Genomic DNA, 16,376 nt, shown 5'->3' with positions numbered 1-16,376 from the left:
TACGGCATTTGTCGAAGGCTTAGTGACGTAAATGACAAACGAAAAAAGGAGTGTTTTTAAAATAACTTTGGAAGGCGTTGAAAAACATAATAGTTAGTTTTTCAATTTGACAGCTAGTTCCCTAGACCTTTCATTCGTAGGCCGAGAACCTTTAAAAGTAAAACCACTTCCACAGACCAATGTCTTACCATTGCCTAGCCTCAATCATGTTGCAGTATTTACGTAATCCACCATCGCGATTTACCCGCAAGCGTCACGGAGATACTTAAGAATGTATGTCAGATCGATCATGACGTTTCAAGGAGATGACTTTTCTATCCGCAAAACCTTACTAGCAATCATATAAGCCTTATTTTGGAATCATTACCGGAAAAAAATATTTATTTGTTTACTCATCATTTTTTTTTTTTTTTTTAAATTCATTTTCTAATTCTAAACTATTTCATAATATTATTTACCTAACGATCGGAACGTTTTTCGCGAAACGAAAATGAAAAAAATTTATATAATTTGACTGTGGAAGGGTGACTTGAGGGGTAGTTGGGGGTGGCCTGCAGTTTTCGGCTGCCATACTAGCACCGATGCGAAACATTTCAGAAATCTAGATCCAATAGATTTTTTACTTTTCATTTTCGTTCCGCAAAAAATAAAATAACAGAAATAAAAAGTTGATCATTAGGTCACGGACAGCAAAAAAATTAATAAACATTCACCATACGCTTTTTATTGAAACAAAATAAACTTTTATTTACTGAAACTCAAAGCGGATTAAAATTTTTTTTGTATGAATTTTTAGTAATGTAATTAATCGTTACGAAACTAACACTTATATATCCATTTTTAATATTTATAGTAAAAAATTTCGTTAAATGTTTAAAATTATGAACGCGAAGTAATAAATAGAATATTTAGTATTCATTTTTAAATTTGACTCCATAAAAATAAATATTTCAAATCACCGTTAGATTTATAAATATACTGTCGTGTTAAATACAAAAATGGCAACTAATTTCGAGGTTATTATGAAATTAAATTTTTTATTTTTGCTAAATCATTTACAAATTTTTTTTTTTCAAATTTAAAATTTTAAGAAATTTAAATAAATCGACATGAAATTATTCTCTATGCACATTAAATTGGCTAACAAAATATGCAATGTAACACTTTATATAAAATCAGTTTTATGTTGTTTGTTGAACAAGCGTATAATCAATTGTTGTTACTTAATTATTATTTTCAATATTCACTGAGAAAAAATAATAATTTACTAAGAATATTTATCAATAAAAGAAAATAATTTCTTGGTAAAATATTAAAAATATAATTATTAAATTTCGACATAATACATAAAATTTTTTTTCATTTCGTTAAATTTACGTGTTGATTTATCTTGAGCCGTGAAAATTAGCAGTAATATTTATTTTCATCATAGAACATTTATGGTAATTCTTCGGCATTGTTGTTATTACCCAACAATTTACAATTTGTATAAAAATAAAAAAAGTGCTCATAGTTGTAGATAATTTTTTGCACTATACTATTTCGTATTTAACTTTTATGTCGCTGTGTGTAACAATATTTGCTGTGTAAAGAAAGATTGACGAAAAAAATGTAAATTGTATAGGAGTAATGACAAAAAAATGCGTTAAATTATTTTTATGGATAAAACAAATTTGACGAAGGTAAAAATAATTTATCTTAGCTTGAGAACAAGAGATATGTAATTAAAATAAAATATAAACAATAGATTACAATTTATTTAAAATATGTCAGTTTTTATATATTTTTTCATGTTAAATTATAACATTTCAAATCTAGATCCAGTAGATTTTTTACTTTTCATTTTCACTCCGTAAAAAACATTCCGATCTTCAGGTACATGCCTATTTTCGGTTTTTTTTTAGGACTTATTATTGGCCATTATTCGGCCTAGCTAATTTTCAACCTTACGTTCAATACCTGGGCCTTTTGTCGGCTACTTTCCGGCCGAGAAAAACTTCTATTATTATTTTGGCGTGAAATTTTTTTACCCGGGTTATTAAAAAAAAGTTTTCTAAAAATAAATCTTTTTTAATTTTGATCAGATGACAATATAATTTTTTCACAAAGAAAATTTGATATTATTCTTTTTTTTTTTTTCAATTGCGTTCTATTAATATCTCATAAATGCTTACAATCTTCACATAAATAAAATTAATATAACAATATTAATGAATCATTACTCAATAATTATAAATATCTATTAGACTTTTATTTTACAAGACAAAACAAATTTCTCTAAACTTTTCTTTACATTTAACAACAAATGACGCAGTTGAGGAAAATGCACGCGGAAATCTGTTGGTGCAGCTGCAAACAAAACCAAGAGAAGTTGTTACACAAGTTGTTCAATTAGGTTTGCTGTATAAGCCTCTCTTTTATCCGTTAAACTTTCTAAATTCACGTATGAATTAGTCAGCATTGCAGTTTGTATAAAAGAATAAAGATCCAAGAACGTCAACAGACCGTTACATCGTCGTTATTATAATAGTAGACTCAATGTACATATATTACTTGTAATAAGTACCGAAGTGTGTTGAAAATGATATTAATATACTTTGATTTCACACAAGTAGATACCAGTAGATAACAAGAAGAATCATTTCATATCACGTAACTTTTAAATTATAATTATACTCATACTTATATATGATATTATAAGTTGATCAAAAATCATTAAAAGTGGTTTATTAACTTTTTAATTCCATGAAAGCATGAAACTAATTCATTTATGAAAAATATATCAAAATAAGTACATGCACAGAAAATATTTTTTTTTTTTTTTTTTTTTTTTTTTTCATTAACTAAAAATTACTCAGTAATTTAGAATTGAAAATAAAAAAAAATTGATTGTCACTGACATATTTCATATTTTATAAGCAAATAGATTTATTAATAAAAAAAAAAATAATTTATTGTAGTCAAAATTACTAGAATTATTTGAGTTATTTTTACTGTAAAATTCTTTACGTGTTTGCAAATTGAGTAGAATTTATTCAATTAGAATGTTTACCTAAAACGGAAACTGATTAAAATTCTTGAAATAATTTGATTTACTAAGTTATCATAATTCCAACAACTTGCGTTCGACGCATCGATTTGATTATTAAATTGATTGAAAAAAAAAAAAAAAAAACTCATTTTTTTTTAATTTATATGATAAAATTTTAATAAATTCTGCTTTACTGCAAAAACGAATTTACTTTTATTAATCCGGTGCTCTGGCAGAGTAGAAAATTTATAAATATATAGTTATTATACGGATTAATCGATCGTCCATTTTTGAATAATGTCTGCTTCAGTGTCAGTTGATGAATAATTAGTTTTAAAATTATTCAAATGGAAATTTATACTAGTATTGAAAAATTAAATATCAGAGATTAAAAATTACTGGCTATTAGTAAATTATTGTAATTCAAATTTACCGCGCTGGTATTTTTTATTTTTAAAAGTAAATAAACTATTTTATTGCAAAATATGAAGAAAATTTTTAATACTAATTTCGGAAGATTATGAAAAAAAAATTGGCGCGAAATTGAAACATATTTAAAATTTTTAAGAAAATAAAAAATTCTAAAGTAATTATCGCATATAAATCTCTTGAATCATTAAAATATATTTGACATACAAATCAAGACCTTTCCAGTGGTACCGAATTTAATCTGTTCTGTTGATTTTATCACAGAGATACGTCTGTCACTAAAATTGACTTGTTCTCTTAATAATGTAGATAACTTTAATTATTCTATTGATTGTGTTACAATGACTCTAATTTATTTATCACTTTTCATGTCACTTATGTCATTATTAAAAAAATTAGAAAAAATTTTATCCAAATCATATCTATTTGATGAAATTAATTAATATATTTGAACTCAATATCGTTAGAAAGTTATTGACGTATTTAACTTTCGTTTTTTCACGGCTAGGCTTCAAATAATTTGATACATCAATTTGTTCGATATCTTAAATTTTATAAATAGTTCTAAGTATGTTAAAATTTCACACTCAAAAATGCTCTTTTTTTTTTTTTCTTTAATAATAGTAATTTAAAATTATTGATATTGAAATTATGGAATATTTTGAGATTGAGTTGAAAAAAAAATTATTGAATTCAATAAATTTAAAAGTAGATGTGGTGAGAGTCGGATTATACATTAATTTCAATAAAAATTAATAAATAATAATGAGTAAATATTTTGATAGATAACTTGCGGGTTTTTTTTTCTATTAAAATTCCAAATTGAAATTTTTAAATTAATTTAAAAATCAACAAAGCATTAGGTCAGTGTCAAGAAATAAAAATTCAATTATGCACATAATCCAAAAATGTTTTACGTAAAAAGTATGGTAATCATTTGTAACATGACTTGATTTATTTAAAGTATTCAAAGCATTTTGCATTTTCCTCGAAATACTGAAGTTATGCGCGTAATCGAATATTCAATTTTATTTTTTAATTGAATAATATTATTTTTTACTTGTAGTTTAAAATTATACGCCCATAATCTAATAAAATATGTATATTGTGTCTATAATAGATGAATTATATATTAAGTCTATGTATAGAAAATATTATGCCAGGTGCTTCTTTAAAGTTGCCGCACATCCGCAGTAATATCATAACATACATACGATATTTATGACAGAGTCAAGGAGATCTTTGCAATTCAATAGTCAGACACTCCTTATTGTCTTTAATAAATGTCATTATAGCATAACCATAAGCGTAATAAAGACGTAACTCGATCGATTGTTAGTTGTCACAATAAGTATTTCTTTATATAAATACAATAAATTCTTCGTCGGTCATGTATACTAATATATAAATATATACCTATTTTACAATATTGTAATTAATTTTATTATTAACGTCAATACTTCCTCATCATTATTTTTATTTTAAAACCGTAGTATACTTTTACTCAACATTTTTTTTTTCTATCGCAATTATATTTTCACATTTTACTTTATCTTTATTTTTATATTTTATTCCAGTAAGTCATAAAACTAGCGCAATTATATCTTTAAAAAAAATAACAAACTTCTTAGAATATTTATCACGTAAATTAGTTTTAAAAAGTTTTCAAAATATACAGTGTAGAAAAAAAAGAAATTGTAGCGTGCGCGACATTGGTCATTGCTCCGTCTAATTATACATATTGCGGGACAACTTAAGGCACAAGGCCACTGAGTGTGTCATCGACCGCCAAACTTGTGCAATCGGTAATAAACATCTTTAATAACAAACATTTATTTACATTAGAGTTGATCGTTTCATTTAAATAAACCTGTTTGATTAAATTTTTTTTTTATTAATAACTTAAATTCAATAAACGCGTGATGTTTATTATTATTTTTACAGAGACGATTTTGGAGAGAAATGTTCCGATATTATTCATTATAAAAATTACTTTAAATTGAGTAATTTCGGGCTATGAAAGTTTCTTGCTTTCGATTGAAGAAATTTGAAATTTCCAGTGGGTAAAAGTATGAGATTCATTTTTATCTACAATAACAAGTAAAAATTACCCCTACTATTTTGAAAAATAATTTTCTCGGATAAAGTAGAAATCTCTTCTGACCAAGACGAATTTTCTTTAACCAAAACAAGTTCTTTTGGCTCAAGAAAATCTTGACTTGGTTCCTGAAAGCGTTTGTCTTTCAAAATATTTTCTTGACCCAAGATAACTTTTTTTTCTGTGCATCATCAGAACATACTCATATCTTAACTGTTTCTCATTCATATTACAACTTTGGCGTGCAATTTTAAGTACAAACATACACTATTATATTCGTATTTCCCAAGTGGTCTATTGCAAACCATTAATGTGTCTCATATCTCATAAACAGAAATATTAATTTCTCTCTTGCTAATTATTGCATTGTCTGTATCTATAAATTTAACCATTTATAAATACTGACCTACACTTTTGCTCTCAATTTAACGTGATTATATATATTCGCAATCAATTGTAAACTTCTTATCCTTTTTTTTTTTCTATTACTATCATCTTCTTTGCATTATTAGGTGATGATGTCGTTGCACTCAATTTATTATATGTATTGTATCTCTACTCTGACCAGCTGCAAATAATACTATCTAGAGGGCAAAGAACCTATATGATATAAATTATCATTTATCAGTTGTACATAAGACATAATTATTTCTCAGGATAATCATTTTACTTATACACTTAAAATTTTTATCTTTTATTTATTTCCGCTAAACAAAAATATATTTAAACTGACAGATATAAATGTATTTTTTTTTTCTTATCTTTAGCAGAAAATGTCGTGAGTAAAAGTTGTCAAAGTTCAGTTCAGTAGTAAAAAGAACTGAGAAAATATTTTTAAAAATGACTAATAGTATATACAGTGATTACAATTTTTAAAACTACGATAGTAGATCTTAAAAAAAAAAATAAAAAATGTATGTGAGGTCGACGCACGGATAAATATGGCCACAACTTTTCCTGATAATCCGACTAACTATCGAAGATAAAACAAAACTAACTCAAACAACTTTTAATATTTATATATATTAACATGTATACCTATATAGTTAAAGGTTAAATATATATGCACGTGGTTAGGAATTTAATAAGCATTAAAAAAAAGTTCCGAATATGTTTTTGCGAAGGTTGAACAGAATCATAAATGGTTGCCTCTAGGTTTTCAAATACCACATTGACCTACAGCTTAACTTCTATTTATTTTTATTTTCATTTGGAATTAATGCTAGTCTTGTTTCATCGACCGTAAAAGTTATACTTCCGTTCTTGTGAGTGCTGGTTTTTATGGTCATTTTTTTTTTTATTCTTCAATTTATTTATTTATTTTTTTAAATGTATGTACATATTTGCCCAAAAAAAGAAGGCTTTTTTGGCACAAAAAATTTTTACTCTCCACAAAAAAATTTTTATTTATTACAAGAAATTTTTTGCATTATAAATTGAAACCAAAAATTTTTTGAGGCGAGAAAAAATTTTTTGCACCAAGATATCCTACATTATAGAGCATAAACAATAATGATAAAAAAATTTGAATACGTATTTAAAATAATCTATTCCGTTGATTAAATGAGAATTATTTTTAGCGACAATTTTTTCCATACTAACCGGTTTAGCTGATAAACCTAGTAAAGAATAAAGGTTATTGCACTAAACATCATTATATATTTATAGATACATGTGTGTATATATATATAGATACATATATTTTCATACCTATACGTCTCACCACCTGGTTAGTAATTTTCCCAATGTAACCGTGAGCATATCAAAGGGATCGCCCTAAGCGGAAATATTAAATGTCTGTAATTCGAATCGATAGAGCTTATTTAAACAATTATTTTTTGCATCCGCCTTAAAACACAAATTTACTATCAATCAAATTGGTAATTAACTTTAGTAACAATAATTATTATAATAATTGACATTGGACTTGACCCAATGTTCAACCATATTTTCATCATCATCCTCATCATTATCATCAGAATGATCATCGTCGTTGACGATACATTGATGTTGTTTCCGTCGTAATGTCACGTGATTTCCGGTGTACCATTTGTACGTGTATGGACGTGCAATTGATGTTGAGAACGCATTATCATCTGTATTCAGCAGTCGTTCTTGCATATGTACGACTTGTAAATAAAAGTTATCATTGTCAGTTAAATTATTGAGAGTCTCTTACATTACATTATTATTTATATTTAAATATCAAATCTACATTATCTTTATATTGTTGAAACAAAAGAAGAAAAAATTTATTCTTTTCTTGCATTTAATATTATTATGATATTCTATTAGGGGTATGCGAATAGTTTGACCTTACAAATTATTCGTAAGTTTCCGAATAATTCGGAAATTCGAAATTCGAATCCGATTCGCACGCCCCCTATATTTTATGTATAAATGTTATAAAATATAATCAACTTGTACAAAAGCACAATTGACATCTTGAACCTCTTCAGGATAATAATTCGTTGCAAGTGTACTCGAGACTTAATCGACATTATTTCTACCAACAAGAGAGAAGAAAATGTTGTTATCCAAGTCAAGTTCTTCTTTCCTTACTTTATAGTGTCTCCAGAGCCACACTGTTTTTCTCACATTCTCGAAGCATTCTCTGGATCCAATCCAAGTCTATCTAAACATCAGGATGGAAGTAACAGAAATTTAAAAGAGAACCAAACAAGATTAAAAAGAAAATAAAATTAAAAAAAAAACTGCTAAGCCTACTAATGCTGTCAAAGAACACAGTTCAGCCACTGTCTTAATACATTCACGTGTCTGTGACTTCCTTCTGTAAATCCAACAGTAAGCCATTGGTAATCCAAATGCCGCATTGCGTTTACTTATGTTCCAAGTTCCGTGTATTTTCATAAATATTCAATGAAAAAATATTTTCAAATTAGCGGCAGTTTTAAAAAATTTTCAAAACTTTAAAAAATAATGCAATAGTACTGACATCGAAAAAATGGATATTTTTATCATTTTCACATCTGGATTATTCGTATGTGACATCGGGATTTTTTTTAGTCAACGAATAGGAATTTTTCATATGAGTGTATGAAAGAATAGCCATTTTTTTTCTCTTGTGTTGTATACTACCCTGGTCAAAAAAATAACTTAAATTTGAATTTTTGGACTTACATTTAGTCAACTAAGCCAAAACCAAATCAAATTTGACTTTATTTCCTAAACGGATACTAGTAAAGTCCAGTTAACCAAAAGTAAGTCAAAATCAAACGGGTTTTTAATCCATTTTTGAGTTGCTTTTGGCTAATTTGGCCTACTTAGTATCCATTTAAGTCATAAAAATTCATTTCCTTTATTTTACACAATAACATTAACATGTCATTGTAGACAAATATTTTTTAAATTTGTGCATAAATGGGTAAATCGGTCGTATCATTAATTTTTGAAACAATGAAAAAGTTTTTTCTGGATTTGAAATACAATTCGGCTTCTGATCCTTCAAAAATAAGACTTTCTTTTTTAACACCGTTGAACACTGGAAAAAATTTTAATACCGTTTTGGGGGTTAAATTTAAAACCGGGATAGCGTGAACTTGAACCGTTTTTTTTTATGGTGATAAAATTTTAAATTCTCGAGCCTGTTTTATAAATTATTATAAAAATGAATCCTGCGCAAACTGCTGGAATTGTCTTTGTGAGCTTCTGTATACTGAAATCCAATCCCGTTACTGCATCTGGCGCAAATGAGAGTGAGTGAGTGAGTTAGTAAGAGAAAAATGATAAAATAAATATAAGCCTTTATTCCAATGGTTGTTGTCAGAGACTACAACGGTTTCCGCTTAAAAATAATTTACATTACGAATTTAACCGTTTGTCAAATTTAAACGTTTATCTTGCTTGCAGTACATAGCACTTTATTTTTTTTAACAACTGTTCTACTCTGCGAAAAAGTTAAGACTGACTCACTGACTGCATTACTTGCTCATTATTGTTATTATTATTATTTTTTTTTAACTTTATTTTAATTATACTTGTATGTACCAAATTTTTTTTATCCCTTAGACGAGACGTCCGGTTTTCTATGTCGGTGGAAAACCAGATCTTGATGTTTCTTTGTTGTTCATTTTATTTTTTCGCTTATATTCTCTTGAACGTTTCTCGGACCTTACATGGTCGTAAGTCGGTTATAAGATGAACTAAAGAATCTAACTAGAAAACTAAATAATCAAGTTTTTGTATCCATTTAAACTATTTTCTCTTAACTCATTTATTTATTTATTTATTTATTTATCTATCTTAATATTACAATTTACTTTTAAGCGATTGTTATCTAAACACTAAATGAACGTTCAGATAATCCCGAGTACAAAAATTAGATCTGATTTTAGCCAGTTTTTCAATTTTTAAAAAATTTTACAATGTTTTTGATCTCAAGACGATCAAAAATAGACTAGTAAAAATAATAGGCAGTAAAAGTCTGATTCTAGTCTGGATAAAAACAAAAGAAGGCAATATTTTATGAGAAAAAATTATAATTTTGACTTAGAGGCAACCAAAACCAGATCAAAAATGATTGAAAACAAGTCTGAAAATAGTCTGAATAAGGAATAGTACGGACAGAACTCGGTTAAATTTTAGTTACCTGAAGATCGGAACGTTTTTCGCCCAACAAAAATGAAAAAAAAAAATTTATGTAATTTGACTACTTGAGAGATAGTTCCGGAGATTGGCGGCGGTCTAAGATTTTCGGCTGACACACCAGCATCTTTATGCGAAACATTTCAAAAATCTTGTCATTCAGTAGATTTTTTACTTTCCAAGCGAAGAACGTTCTGATCTTCAGGTACATTAAATTTAATATTTTAATTAAATACAAATAGAAAATGACATTTAATAAAAATAAGTTAAAATTTTCATTTGATTTAAAATAGATCAAATTTTTCGACCCAGGAATCGTCATGATTTTGAACTAGATTAAAATAAATAATTATGATAACATGATTAATTATATACGAAACAAAATACTAATTAAAAAAAAAAATAATAATAATATCTGAACACGTTTTCGGATCAGTAAGCTTGAGAGTGCACCTGAAGTTGTTGCAACTAGGTCAGCGATAGTATATTCTGACCGACAAATCGCTTAGAGGCTTGATGACGTCTATACTTGCTACCAGCACGTGTCTACAAGTAGCTTTAAACCGACTTTTAAAGTTTAGTATAAACCCCTCTGGCTTTATGATATGATGGTACTTCTTTAACCTTATGTATAGAGGCCAAAAATACATCCGATAATCCCCAATGGATCGAATGGTTATTCATGTGAAATGAACTAACGGCCAAAACCCGATTCACCAATCGGCTTTTATCAAGTGTCCAGCTCCAGCTTTACTTGCTATAGTTGTATTCAATATATATATATTCAACACGGATACGATGAAATCATTGGAATTGAATTAATCTCTTATTGATTGGAATTATGCTCTGCTCTGATATTGTTTTGTACACATGAGTAAATATTCATTTAGATAATAATCTTTATTATCAATCATTATAATCAAGTATGGAGAAAAAAAAATTAGTACTTGACAAGTCATGATTTAACATCAACATTCAATATAATTTTATTGTTAATTGTTTCAAAATATATATGTTTGTTAAAGCATATATATTTTTTTTATCGGTACTTATAATTTGAGTATAATTGAAGGCAGATCAGATCCTTATCAGTAATTATTTTATTGGTAATATTTCGCTGTTTCGCTTATAAATTTCAAAATTTGTTAAATGTTTTTAATTTAAATTTAAAAACATCAGTATATCCGGTGTAAAAAAAAATCATTCCAAAAAGATTTCAAAAAAGTTCGACAAATGGAACTTGTAAGCTTGGAACGGATTAAAACTTCTAGTCAAACTTTTGTAATTTTGACAGTAAAAAAAAAGTTTATCTAGGATATTATGAGTGAAATTCGGGTTACAAATGAATGATTTTAAAACATATTTCTCAAAATGTAATTTTACTATATTTTACCCTGGTTCCAAAAAAGTTGAAAAAAAAAAACTCTAATTTGGAACTTTTCATGAACGGTTTTTGATTCCTATGAGGCGATTGGTTTCTAATGGGAAATTTTTTCGGAATTTGTGAAAAAGTCTTTTAAAAACGTTCTTTTTTTTTTACTCAAAATTCGCTCATATAAAATCATAGGTAAACTTTTTTCGTTACTATCAAATTAGTTTGTTGGAACGATTTTTTTTTTACATGGGTAATAGAAAGATTTAATTTATAAGTTTTATATTAATTATTGTAAAATTTGATTTAAAGATGATGGTGCATAGAACCAGCGAAATAAAGTGATTACTGATAAATTCTGTAGTAATAAAATTCTTATTGACTTTTAAAAATAATTTTTATTTTAATTTAATGTGATTCGAAAACATAAATTGAAGGGTAATTATTTATGAAAATACATGCGACTAATTAAAAATAGAAATTTTTATGTAATCAATCAAGATGTTCAGTTAAATTTGAATTCGATATATTTTAAAAATATAATACTAATTTTTTTCAGAATCTTAATTAGTTTTTTGTAGGTTGTAAGTTCATTGAAGCCTTGACATGAAAATTGAAGTATTTAAAAAATAATTATAAATGATAAATAATGATTGACAATTAAAATTTATAGTTTTTTAAATAGCTATTAGTTATTAAATTAATTGATTTATGGACATAAGAGAGAATAATTGAAATGGAAGGAAATAAAATACATTGTGATTAAAATTTTAATTTATTCATCACTCGGTAATTTAAAGTCATGTCAAAATCAAGTATATAAGAATATGGGGTAAAATGAGACTCCAATTTCTAAACGAAAAAAATTATTTTTCTTACAATCGTTTCTCATTTTATTTTAAGCTCAACTTTTTCTAGTTTTCCAAGAATAATTCAATTAAAGAAACGGAAAAAAAAAAATAAAAATTTACTGAAAATTGGAAAGTGAGTTAACTGTTCAAGCTGACCAACTTATTTTATATATAATAATAATTATATTTTACATTTCTGACTACTTTAAACTTGACAACAACTCGAAGGAATTTTCTTTAAATTTAACAGAAAATTTTTGAATGTGAGATTAAAAACACAATTAAATTTTTTTTTTTAATTTGTCACGAAGAAAAAATTTAATATCTTTGAAAATGAATAAAATTTTTTTAGTATACAAGATAATAGGCAGTAATTGTATATTGTAAATAAAAACCAAATGAAAGAATCTATTGTACCTGAACTCAATAGTAGATACGTATATCGATGACAACAAAAAATGTATAGAAATGTTATAGTGATAGAGTAGAGGACGTCATATCATAAGAAAGCGGGATTAAAGCTTGAATCTCATGCGATTATTGATGAACTATGACGCTACATATATATTCTCTAATCAAATAATAATAATAATAATAAATATTAGAGAACAAGGAAGACAAAGATGCGTTCAAGCGATGGTATAAACGCCTTCGGTTATTAAAACGACAATTTGTTAAACCGGCTGGACGATATGAAGAGGCTTCAAGGCATGTTGATGTCATTCTACTTGATTTATCTGCGCCGTACTAAATGGAACTTTAATTGAAATTAATTGTTACGAATTTGCCGCGAGTGTGGTTGACCACGAGATTCTTGTCCTATCATTTCTACTTCATGCCTAGAGGCGGTGATTAAAAAAAAAAGAAGAAAAGATGAAATTACTTCTCTTGTAGCATAGATAGGAGTCTCAGACAATTTTCCAATCGAGTTACAATAGGTCGAGATAATAAACTTGGATTATTACAGATCAAATAATTGCTTACGACAAACACAAGATTCCAGTTGAGATTTATTTTTTTATTTAAGATTTATGGTTCCATAAAAAATTTACTTCAAACAGGTTTTAATATTTCAAAATTAAATAAATAACCACCCCATTGTAATACTAAATAATAAAATTTATCAACCAGATACACAACCGAGTCATGATGTAAATCATAATTTTTGACAGTGAACAAAATTTTTCTATTTTAAAAAGGAAAGTGACAATGAAATATTCAAATGGTCAAATGTCATTACAATCTCGAGGGTCCTTTGAATTTTTTAGTAGGTTCGGCTAAAGAAGTTTATCTTGAATCAGAGAGCTAGAGTAAATAAATTCTGTTGAACGCGAGTTTACTGATGAGATGAGTCAAGTCGACAAATTGTTTGTTTGGATACACTCGAATAACTTTTGATGGGCAATTGCATATGAATGCAACTTTATGAATCCCTTAGAGCCTCGTCTTTACAAAATTATGTTAAACAGTCAAAAAAGTTAAGTAAGATAGAACAGAGTTTCCATAACTTTTATTCTAAATCATTCTTATGTATTTAAATTCCAGTGTGTTAACGTAAACTTACATATTATATTATTGTAATATAATTTAAGAAATTACATACGTAATTTGAATATTGAATCATTTTGTGGGGAGGGGGGGGGGCAAAACGAGGTACTTAAGAAAATATCAAGTTTTCGAGGACTCGAATATGTTCAATCTTTTTTTTTTTAATGATATTCAAAGTAAATATAAAAAAATTTCATTTCTGCAAGCAAAATGGGGTACCCCCTATAAAAGGTGAAAAAAAAAATTTCTGGTTATTAAATAAATTTGATTAAACTACATTTTTTTATAAGTAATTCACATAAAGTAAATTACATTTTACATAATTCTTGGATACAAAGGAAGTAAAAAAAATTGTTAATAGTTTTTATCATAGAAAGAAAGTCATTAATATTTTTCGACTAACACTCGATTTTTGAAGAAGTTTAATAAAAATAAATTCAAAATTATGCTCAATTATATTTACAAAAGTGATTTTGGAATGTTTAAAAAACATTGAAAAAAAATTTTTTTTTACAAAATTTTGGGGGTACTTCATTTTGCCCGCCGTGCCCCGTCCTCTATATTTGAAACATGCAAAGAAATGATGAAATGAAAATAATAAATAATGATATAAAATAAAAGTAAAAGTGTCAAAAATAATTATTAAGTTACTTTTAAAATTTCCTAACAAGGCTTCTGTTCTTACCTAATGTAACGCGACGTAGTAAATATATGTTGGCGTTGACGGCGTTGACTACGCCCACATGTATGTTCATTACACGGGATATAAGCCTGAGTAGGTGTACATACAGTTATTTCTATGAAGACATATATATGTATGTACGCGTAATATACATACGACAGTTTGAATAGATAGTCGCTCAGTGCTTTTGCTATTGCTAGGCTACATTGATGTTGCTGTTGCTGTTGTTATTACTGCACCATCAACTACATACGGTATTAGAAAGGCTTGGACACCAGTGGTGATGCGCCAGCACAAGGTAAACCACATAGTCGGTGAGGAATAATTGCCTGTTCAGGGCTGCCCACTATTTTCCAGCGATCGTTGTATGTTGGAATACCATCGATCCTGACAGGAGACACCTAGTCTAGAAAAGCACCTGAACAGCTTGGCAAAATAACACCACCAGAAGCACACTACTATTACTACCGTTGGATTATAGTCATATGATACGACAAACGGCAAGTGATCGGGTAATAGGAGCACGGAAAAAGCCATTCAGCGACTTTCCGGAGTCGTTAACCGAGTGGGAGGGTCGTTGACAGACCTCGTTGACACATTGCAATAGACTACGATAACGCACTTGAATTAGATTCAAACCTTTAGGCGTTATTTATACTATTATATCATTATATATTTTAATATATATGTATTAGGGCGGCTTAAAAAAAAATTTGATTTTTTTTTTACTTTCACCGTTTGAAAAATTAGTGTATGATAAAAAAAGAAATGATTATAAGGACTAAAAATATGCACATGTAGAAAATTAAAAAAACTACAACTGCAATTTTTAAAAATCTTTATCTTTAATAATTTATTGTTTTGAAAAAGTTCGGAAAATTATCAGATGTTGGATAACTTGTATCATAAAAAATCGGGTGTTTCTTTATGTTTAATTTTGTTTTGAGTCGGCCTAAAATCTATTTATTTATTTATAGATATTTCACTTACGTAGGGAATCATCCTTTGAAAAGTTAGTGAACGGTAAAAAAATAAATTTCAATAAGTTTAAACTCAAAAATTTAATTTCTAGAGGTCACTTAAGAATCTTGAAAATTTTTTAAATATTGAAAAAATCGGATGTTTCTTTATTTGATTTTTTATTTTTGAGTCACCCTAAGATGTATTTATATGAATATATATGCGGGCGGCTAAAAAAAATTTGGATTTTTTTTCACTTTCACCTTTCAAAAATTAGTGTCTGGTAAAAAGACAAAATTTTTTTGTACCAAATAAATTAAGTGTTTCTTTTTTAAAAAATTTTTTGTCAAGCTACCCTAAAATATATATATTATATTGAAATTCTTTTTGTTTTTAATTTTGCGAAACTTTATGAGTATGCAACGACCCAGTATTGGATCAATAACGAGCGTGGAAATTGTCGAGTTATATTTTTCTGGCTTGTGTATTTGGTTGCTTTTTATATGTTTTATATTTTTATGTACTTAGTAAATGGCAAAGTTTGTAATCGAACATAGTTATCCATTAAAAGCTTGACATTTTTTGTTATTAGTTGTGACAGTTTAGAAAAATAGCGGACCAAACGCCAACGAGTTACATTACATACTATTTAGTTAAAGTTTAGAAAAAGTTATTTTTGTTGATTGTGAAATACTGCTGACCAATAGACATATGGAATGCTACTGGTATTATTGAAATAAATGACAAAAGTGTTTTCAAAATATTTTTTATTAATTTTTAAAATAATTAGTGTGTCAAGT

At 27.1% G+C, this 16,376-nt stretch overlaps 1 protein-coding gene across 2 annotated transcripts in view; it reads left to right on the top strand.

Moving 5' to 3' along the window:
• Positions 1 to 16,376, top strand: part of LOC130678329 (probable serine/threonine-protein kinase dyrk2) — a 130,480-nt gene that overhangs the window by 102,443 nt on the left and 11,661 nt on the right. The window lies entirely within an intron of this gene.

This window comes from Microplitis mediator, chromosome 1, assembly GCF_029852145.1.
Source record: "Microplitis mediator isolate UGA2020A chromosome 1, iyMicMedi2.1, whole genome shotgun sequence".
Lineage (NCBI taxonomy): Eukaryota > Metazoa > Arthropoda > Insecta > Hymenoptera > Braconidae > Microplitis > Microplitis mediator.
This window is presented reverse-complemented; position numbering and strand designations above follow the sequence as displayed.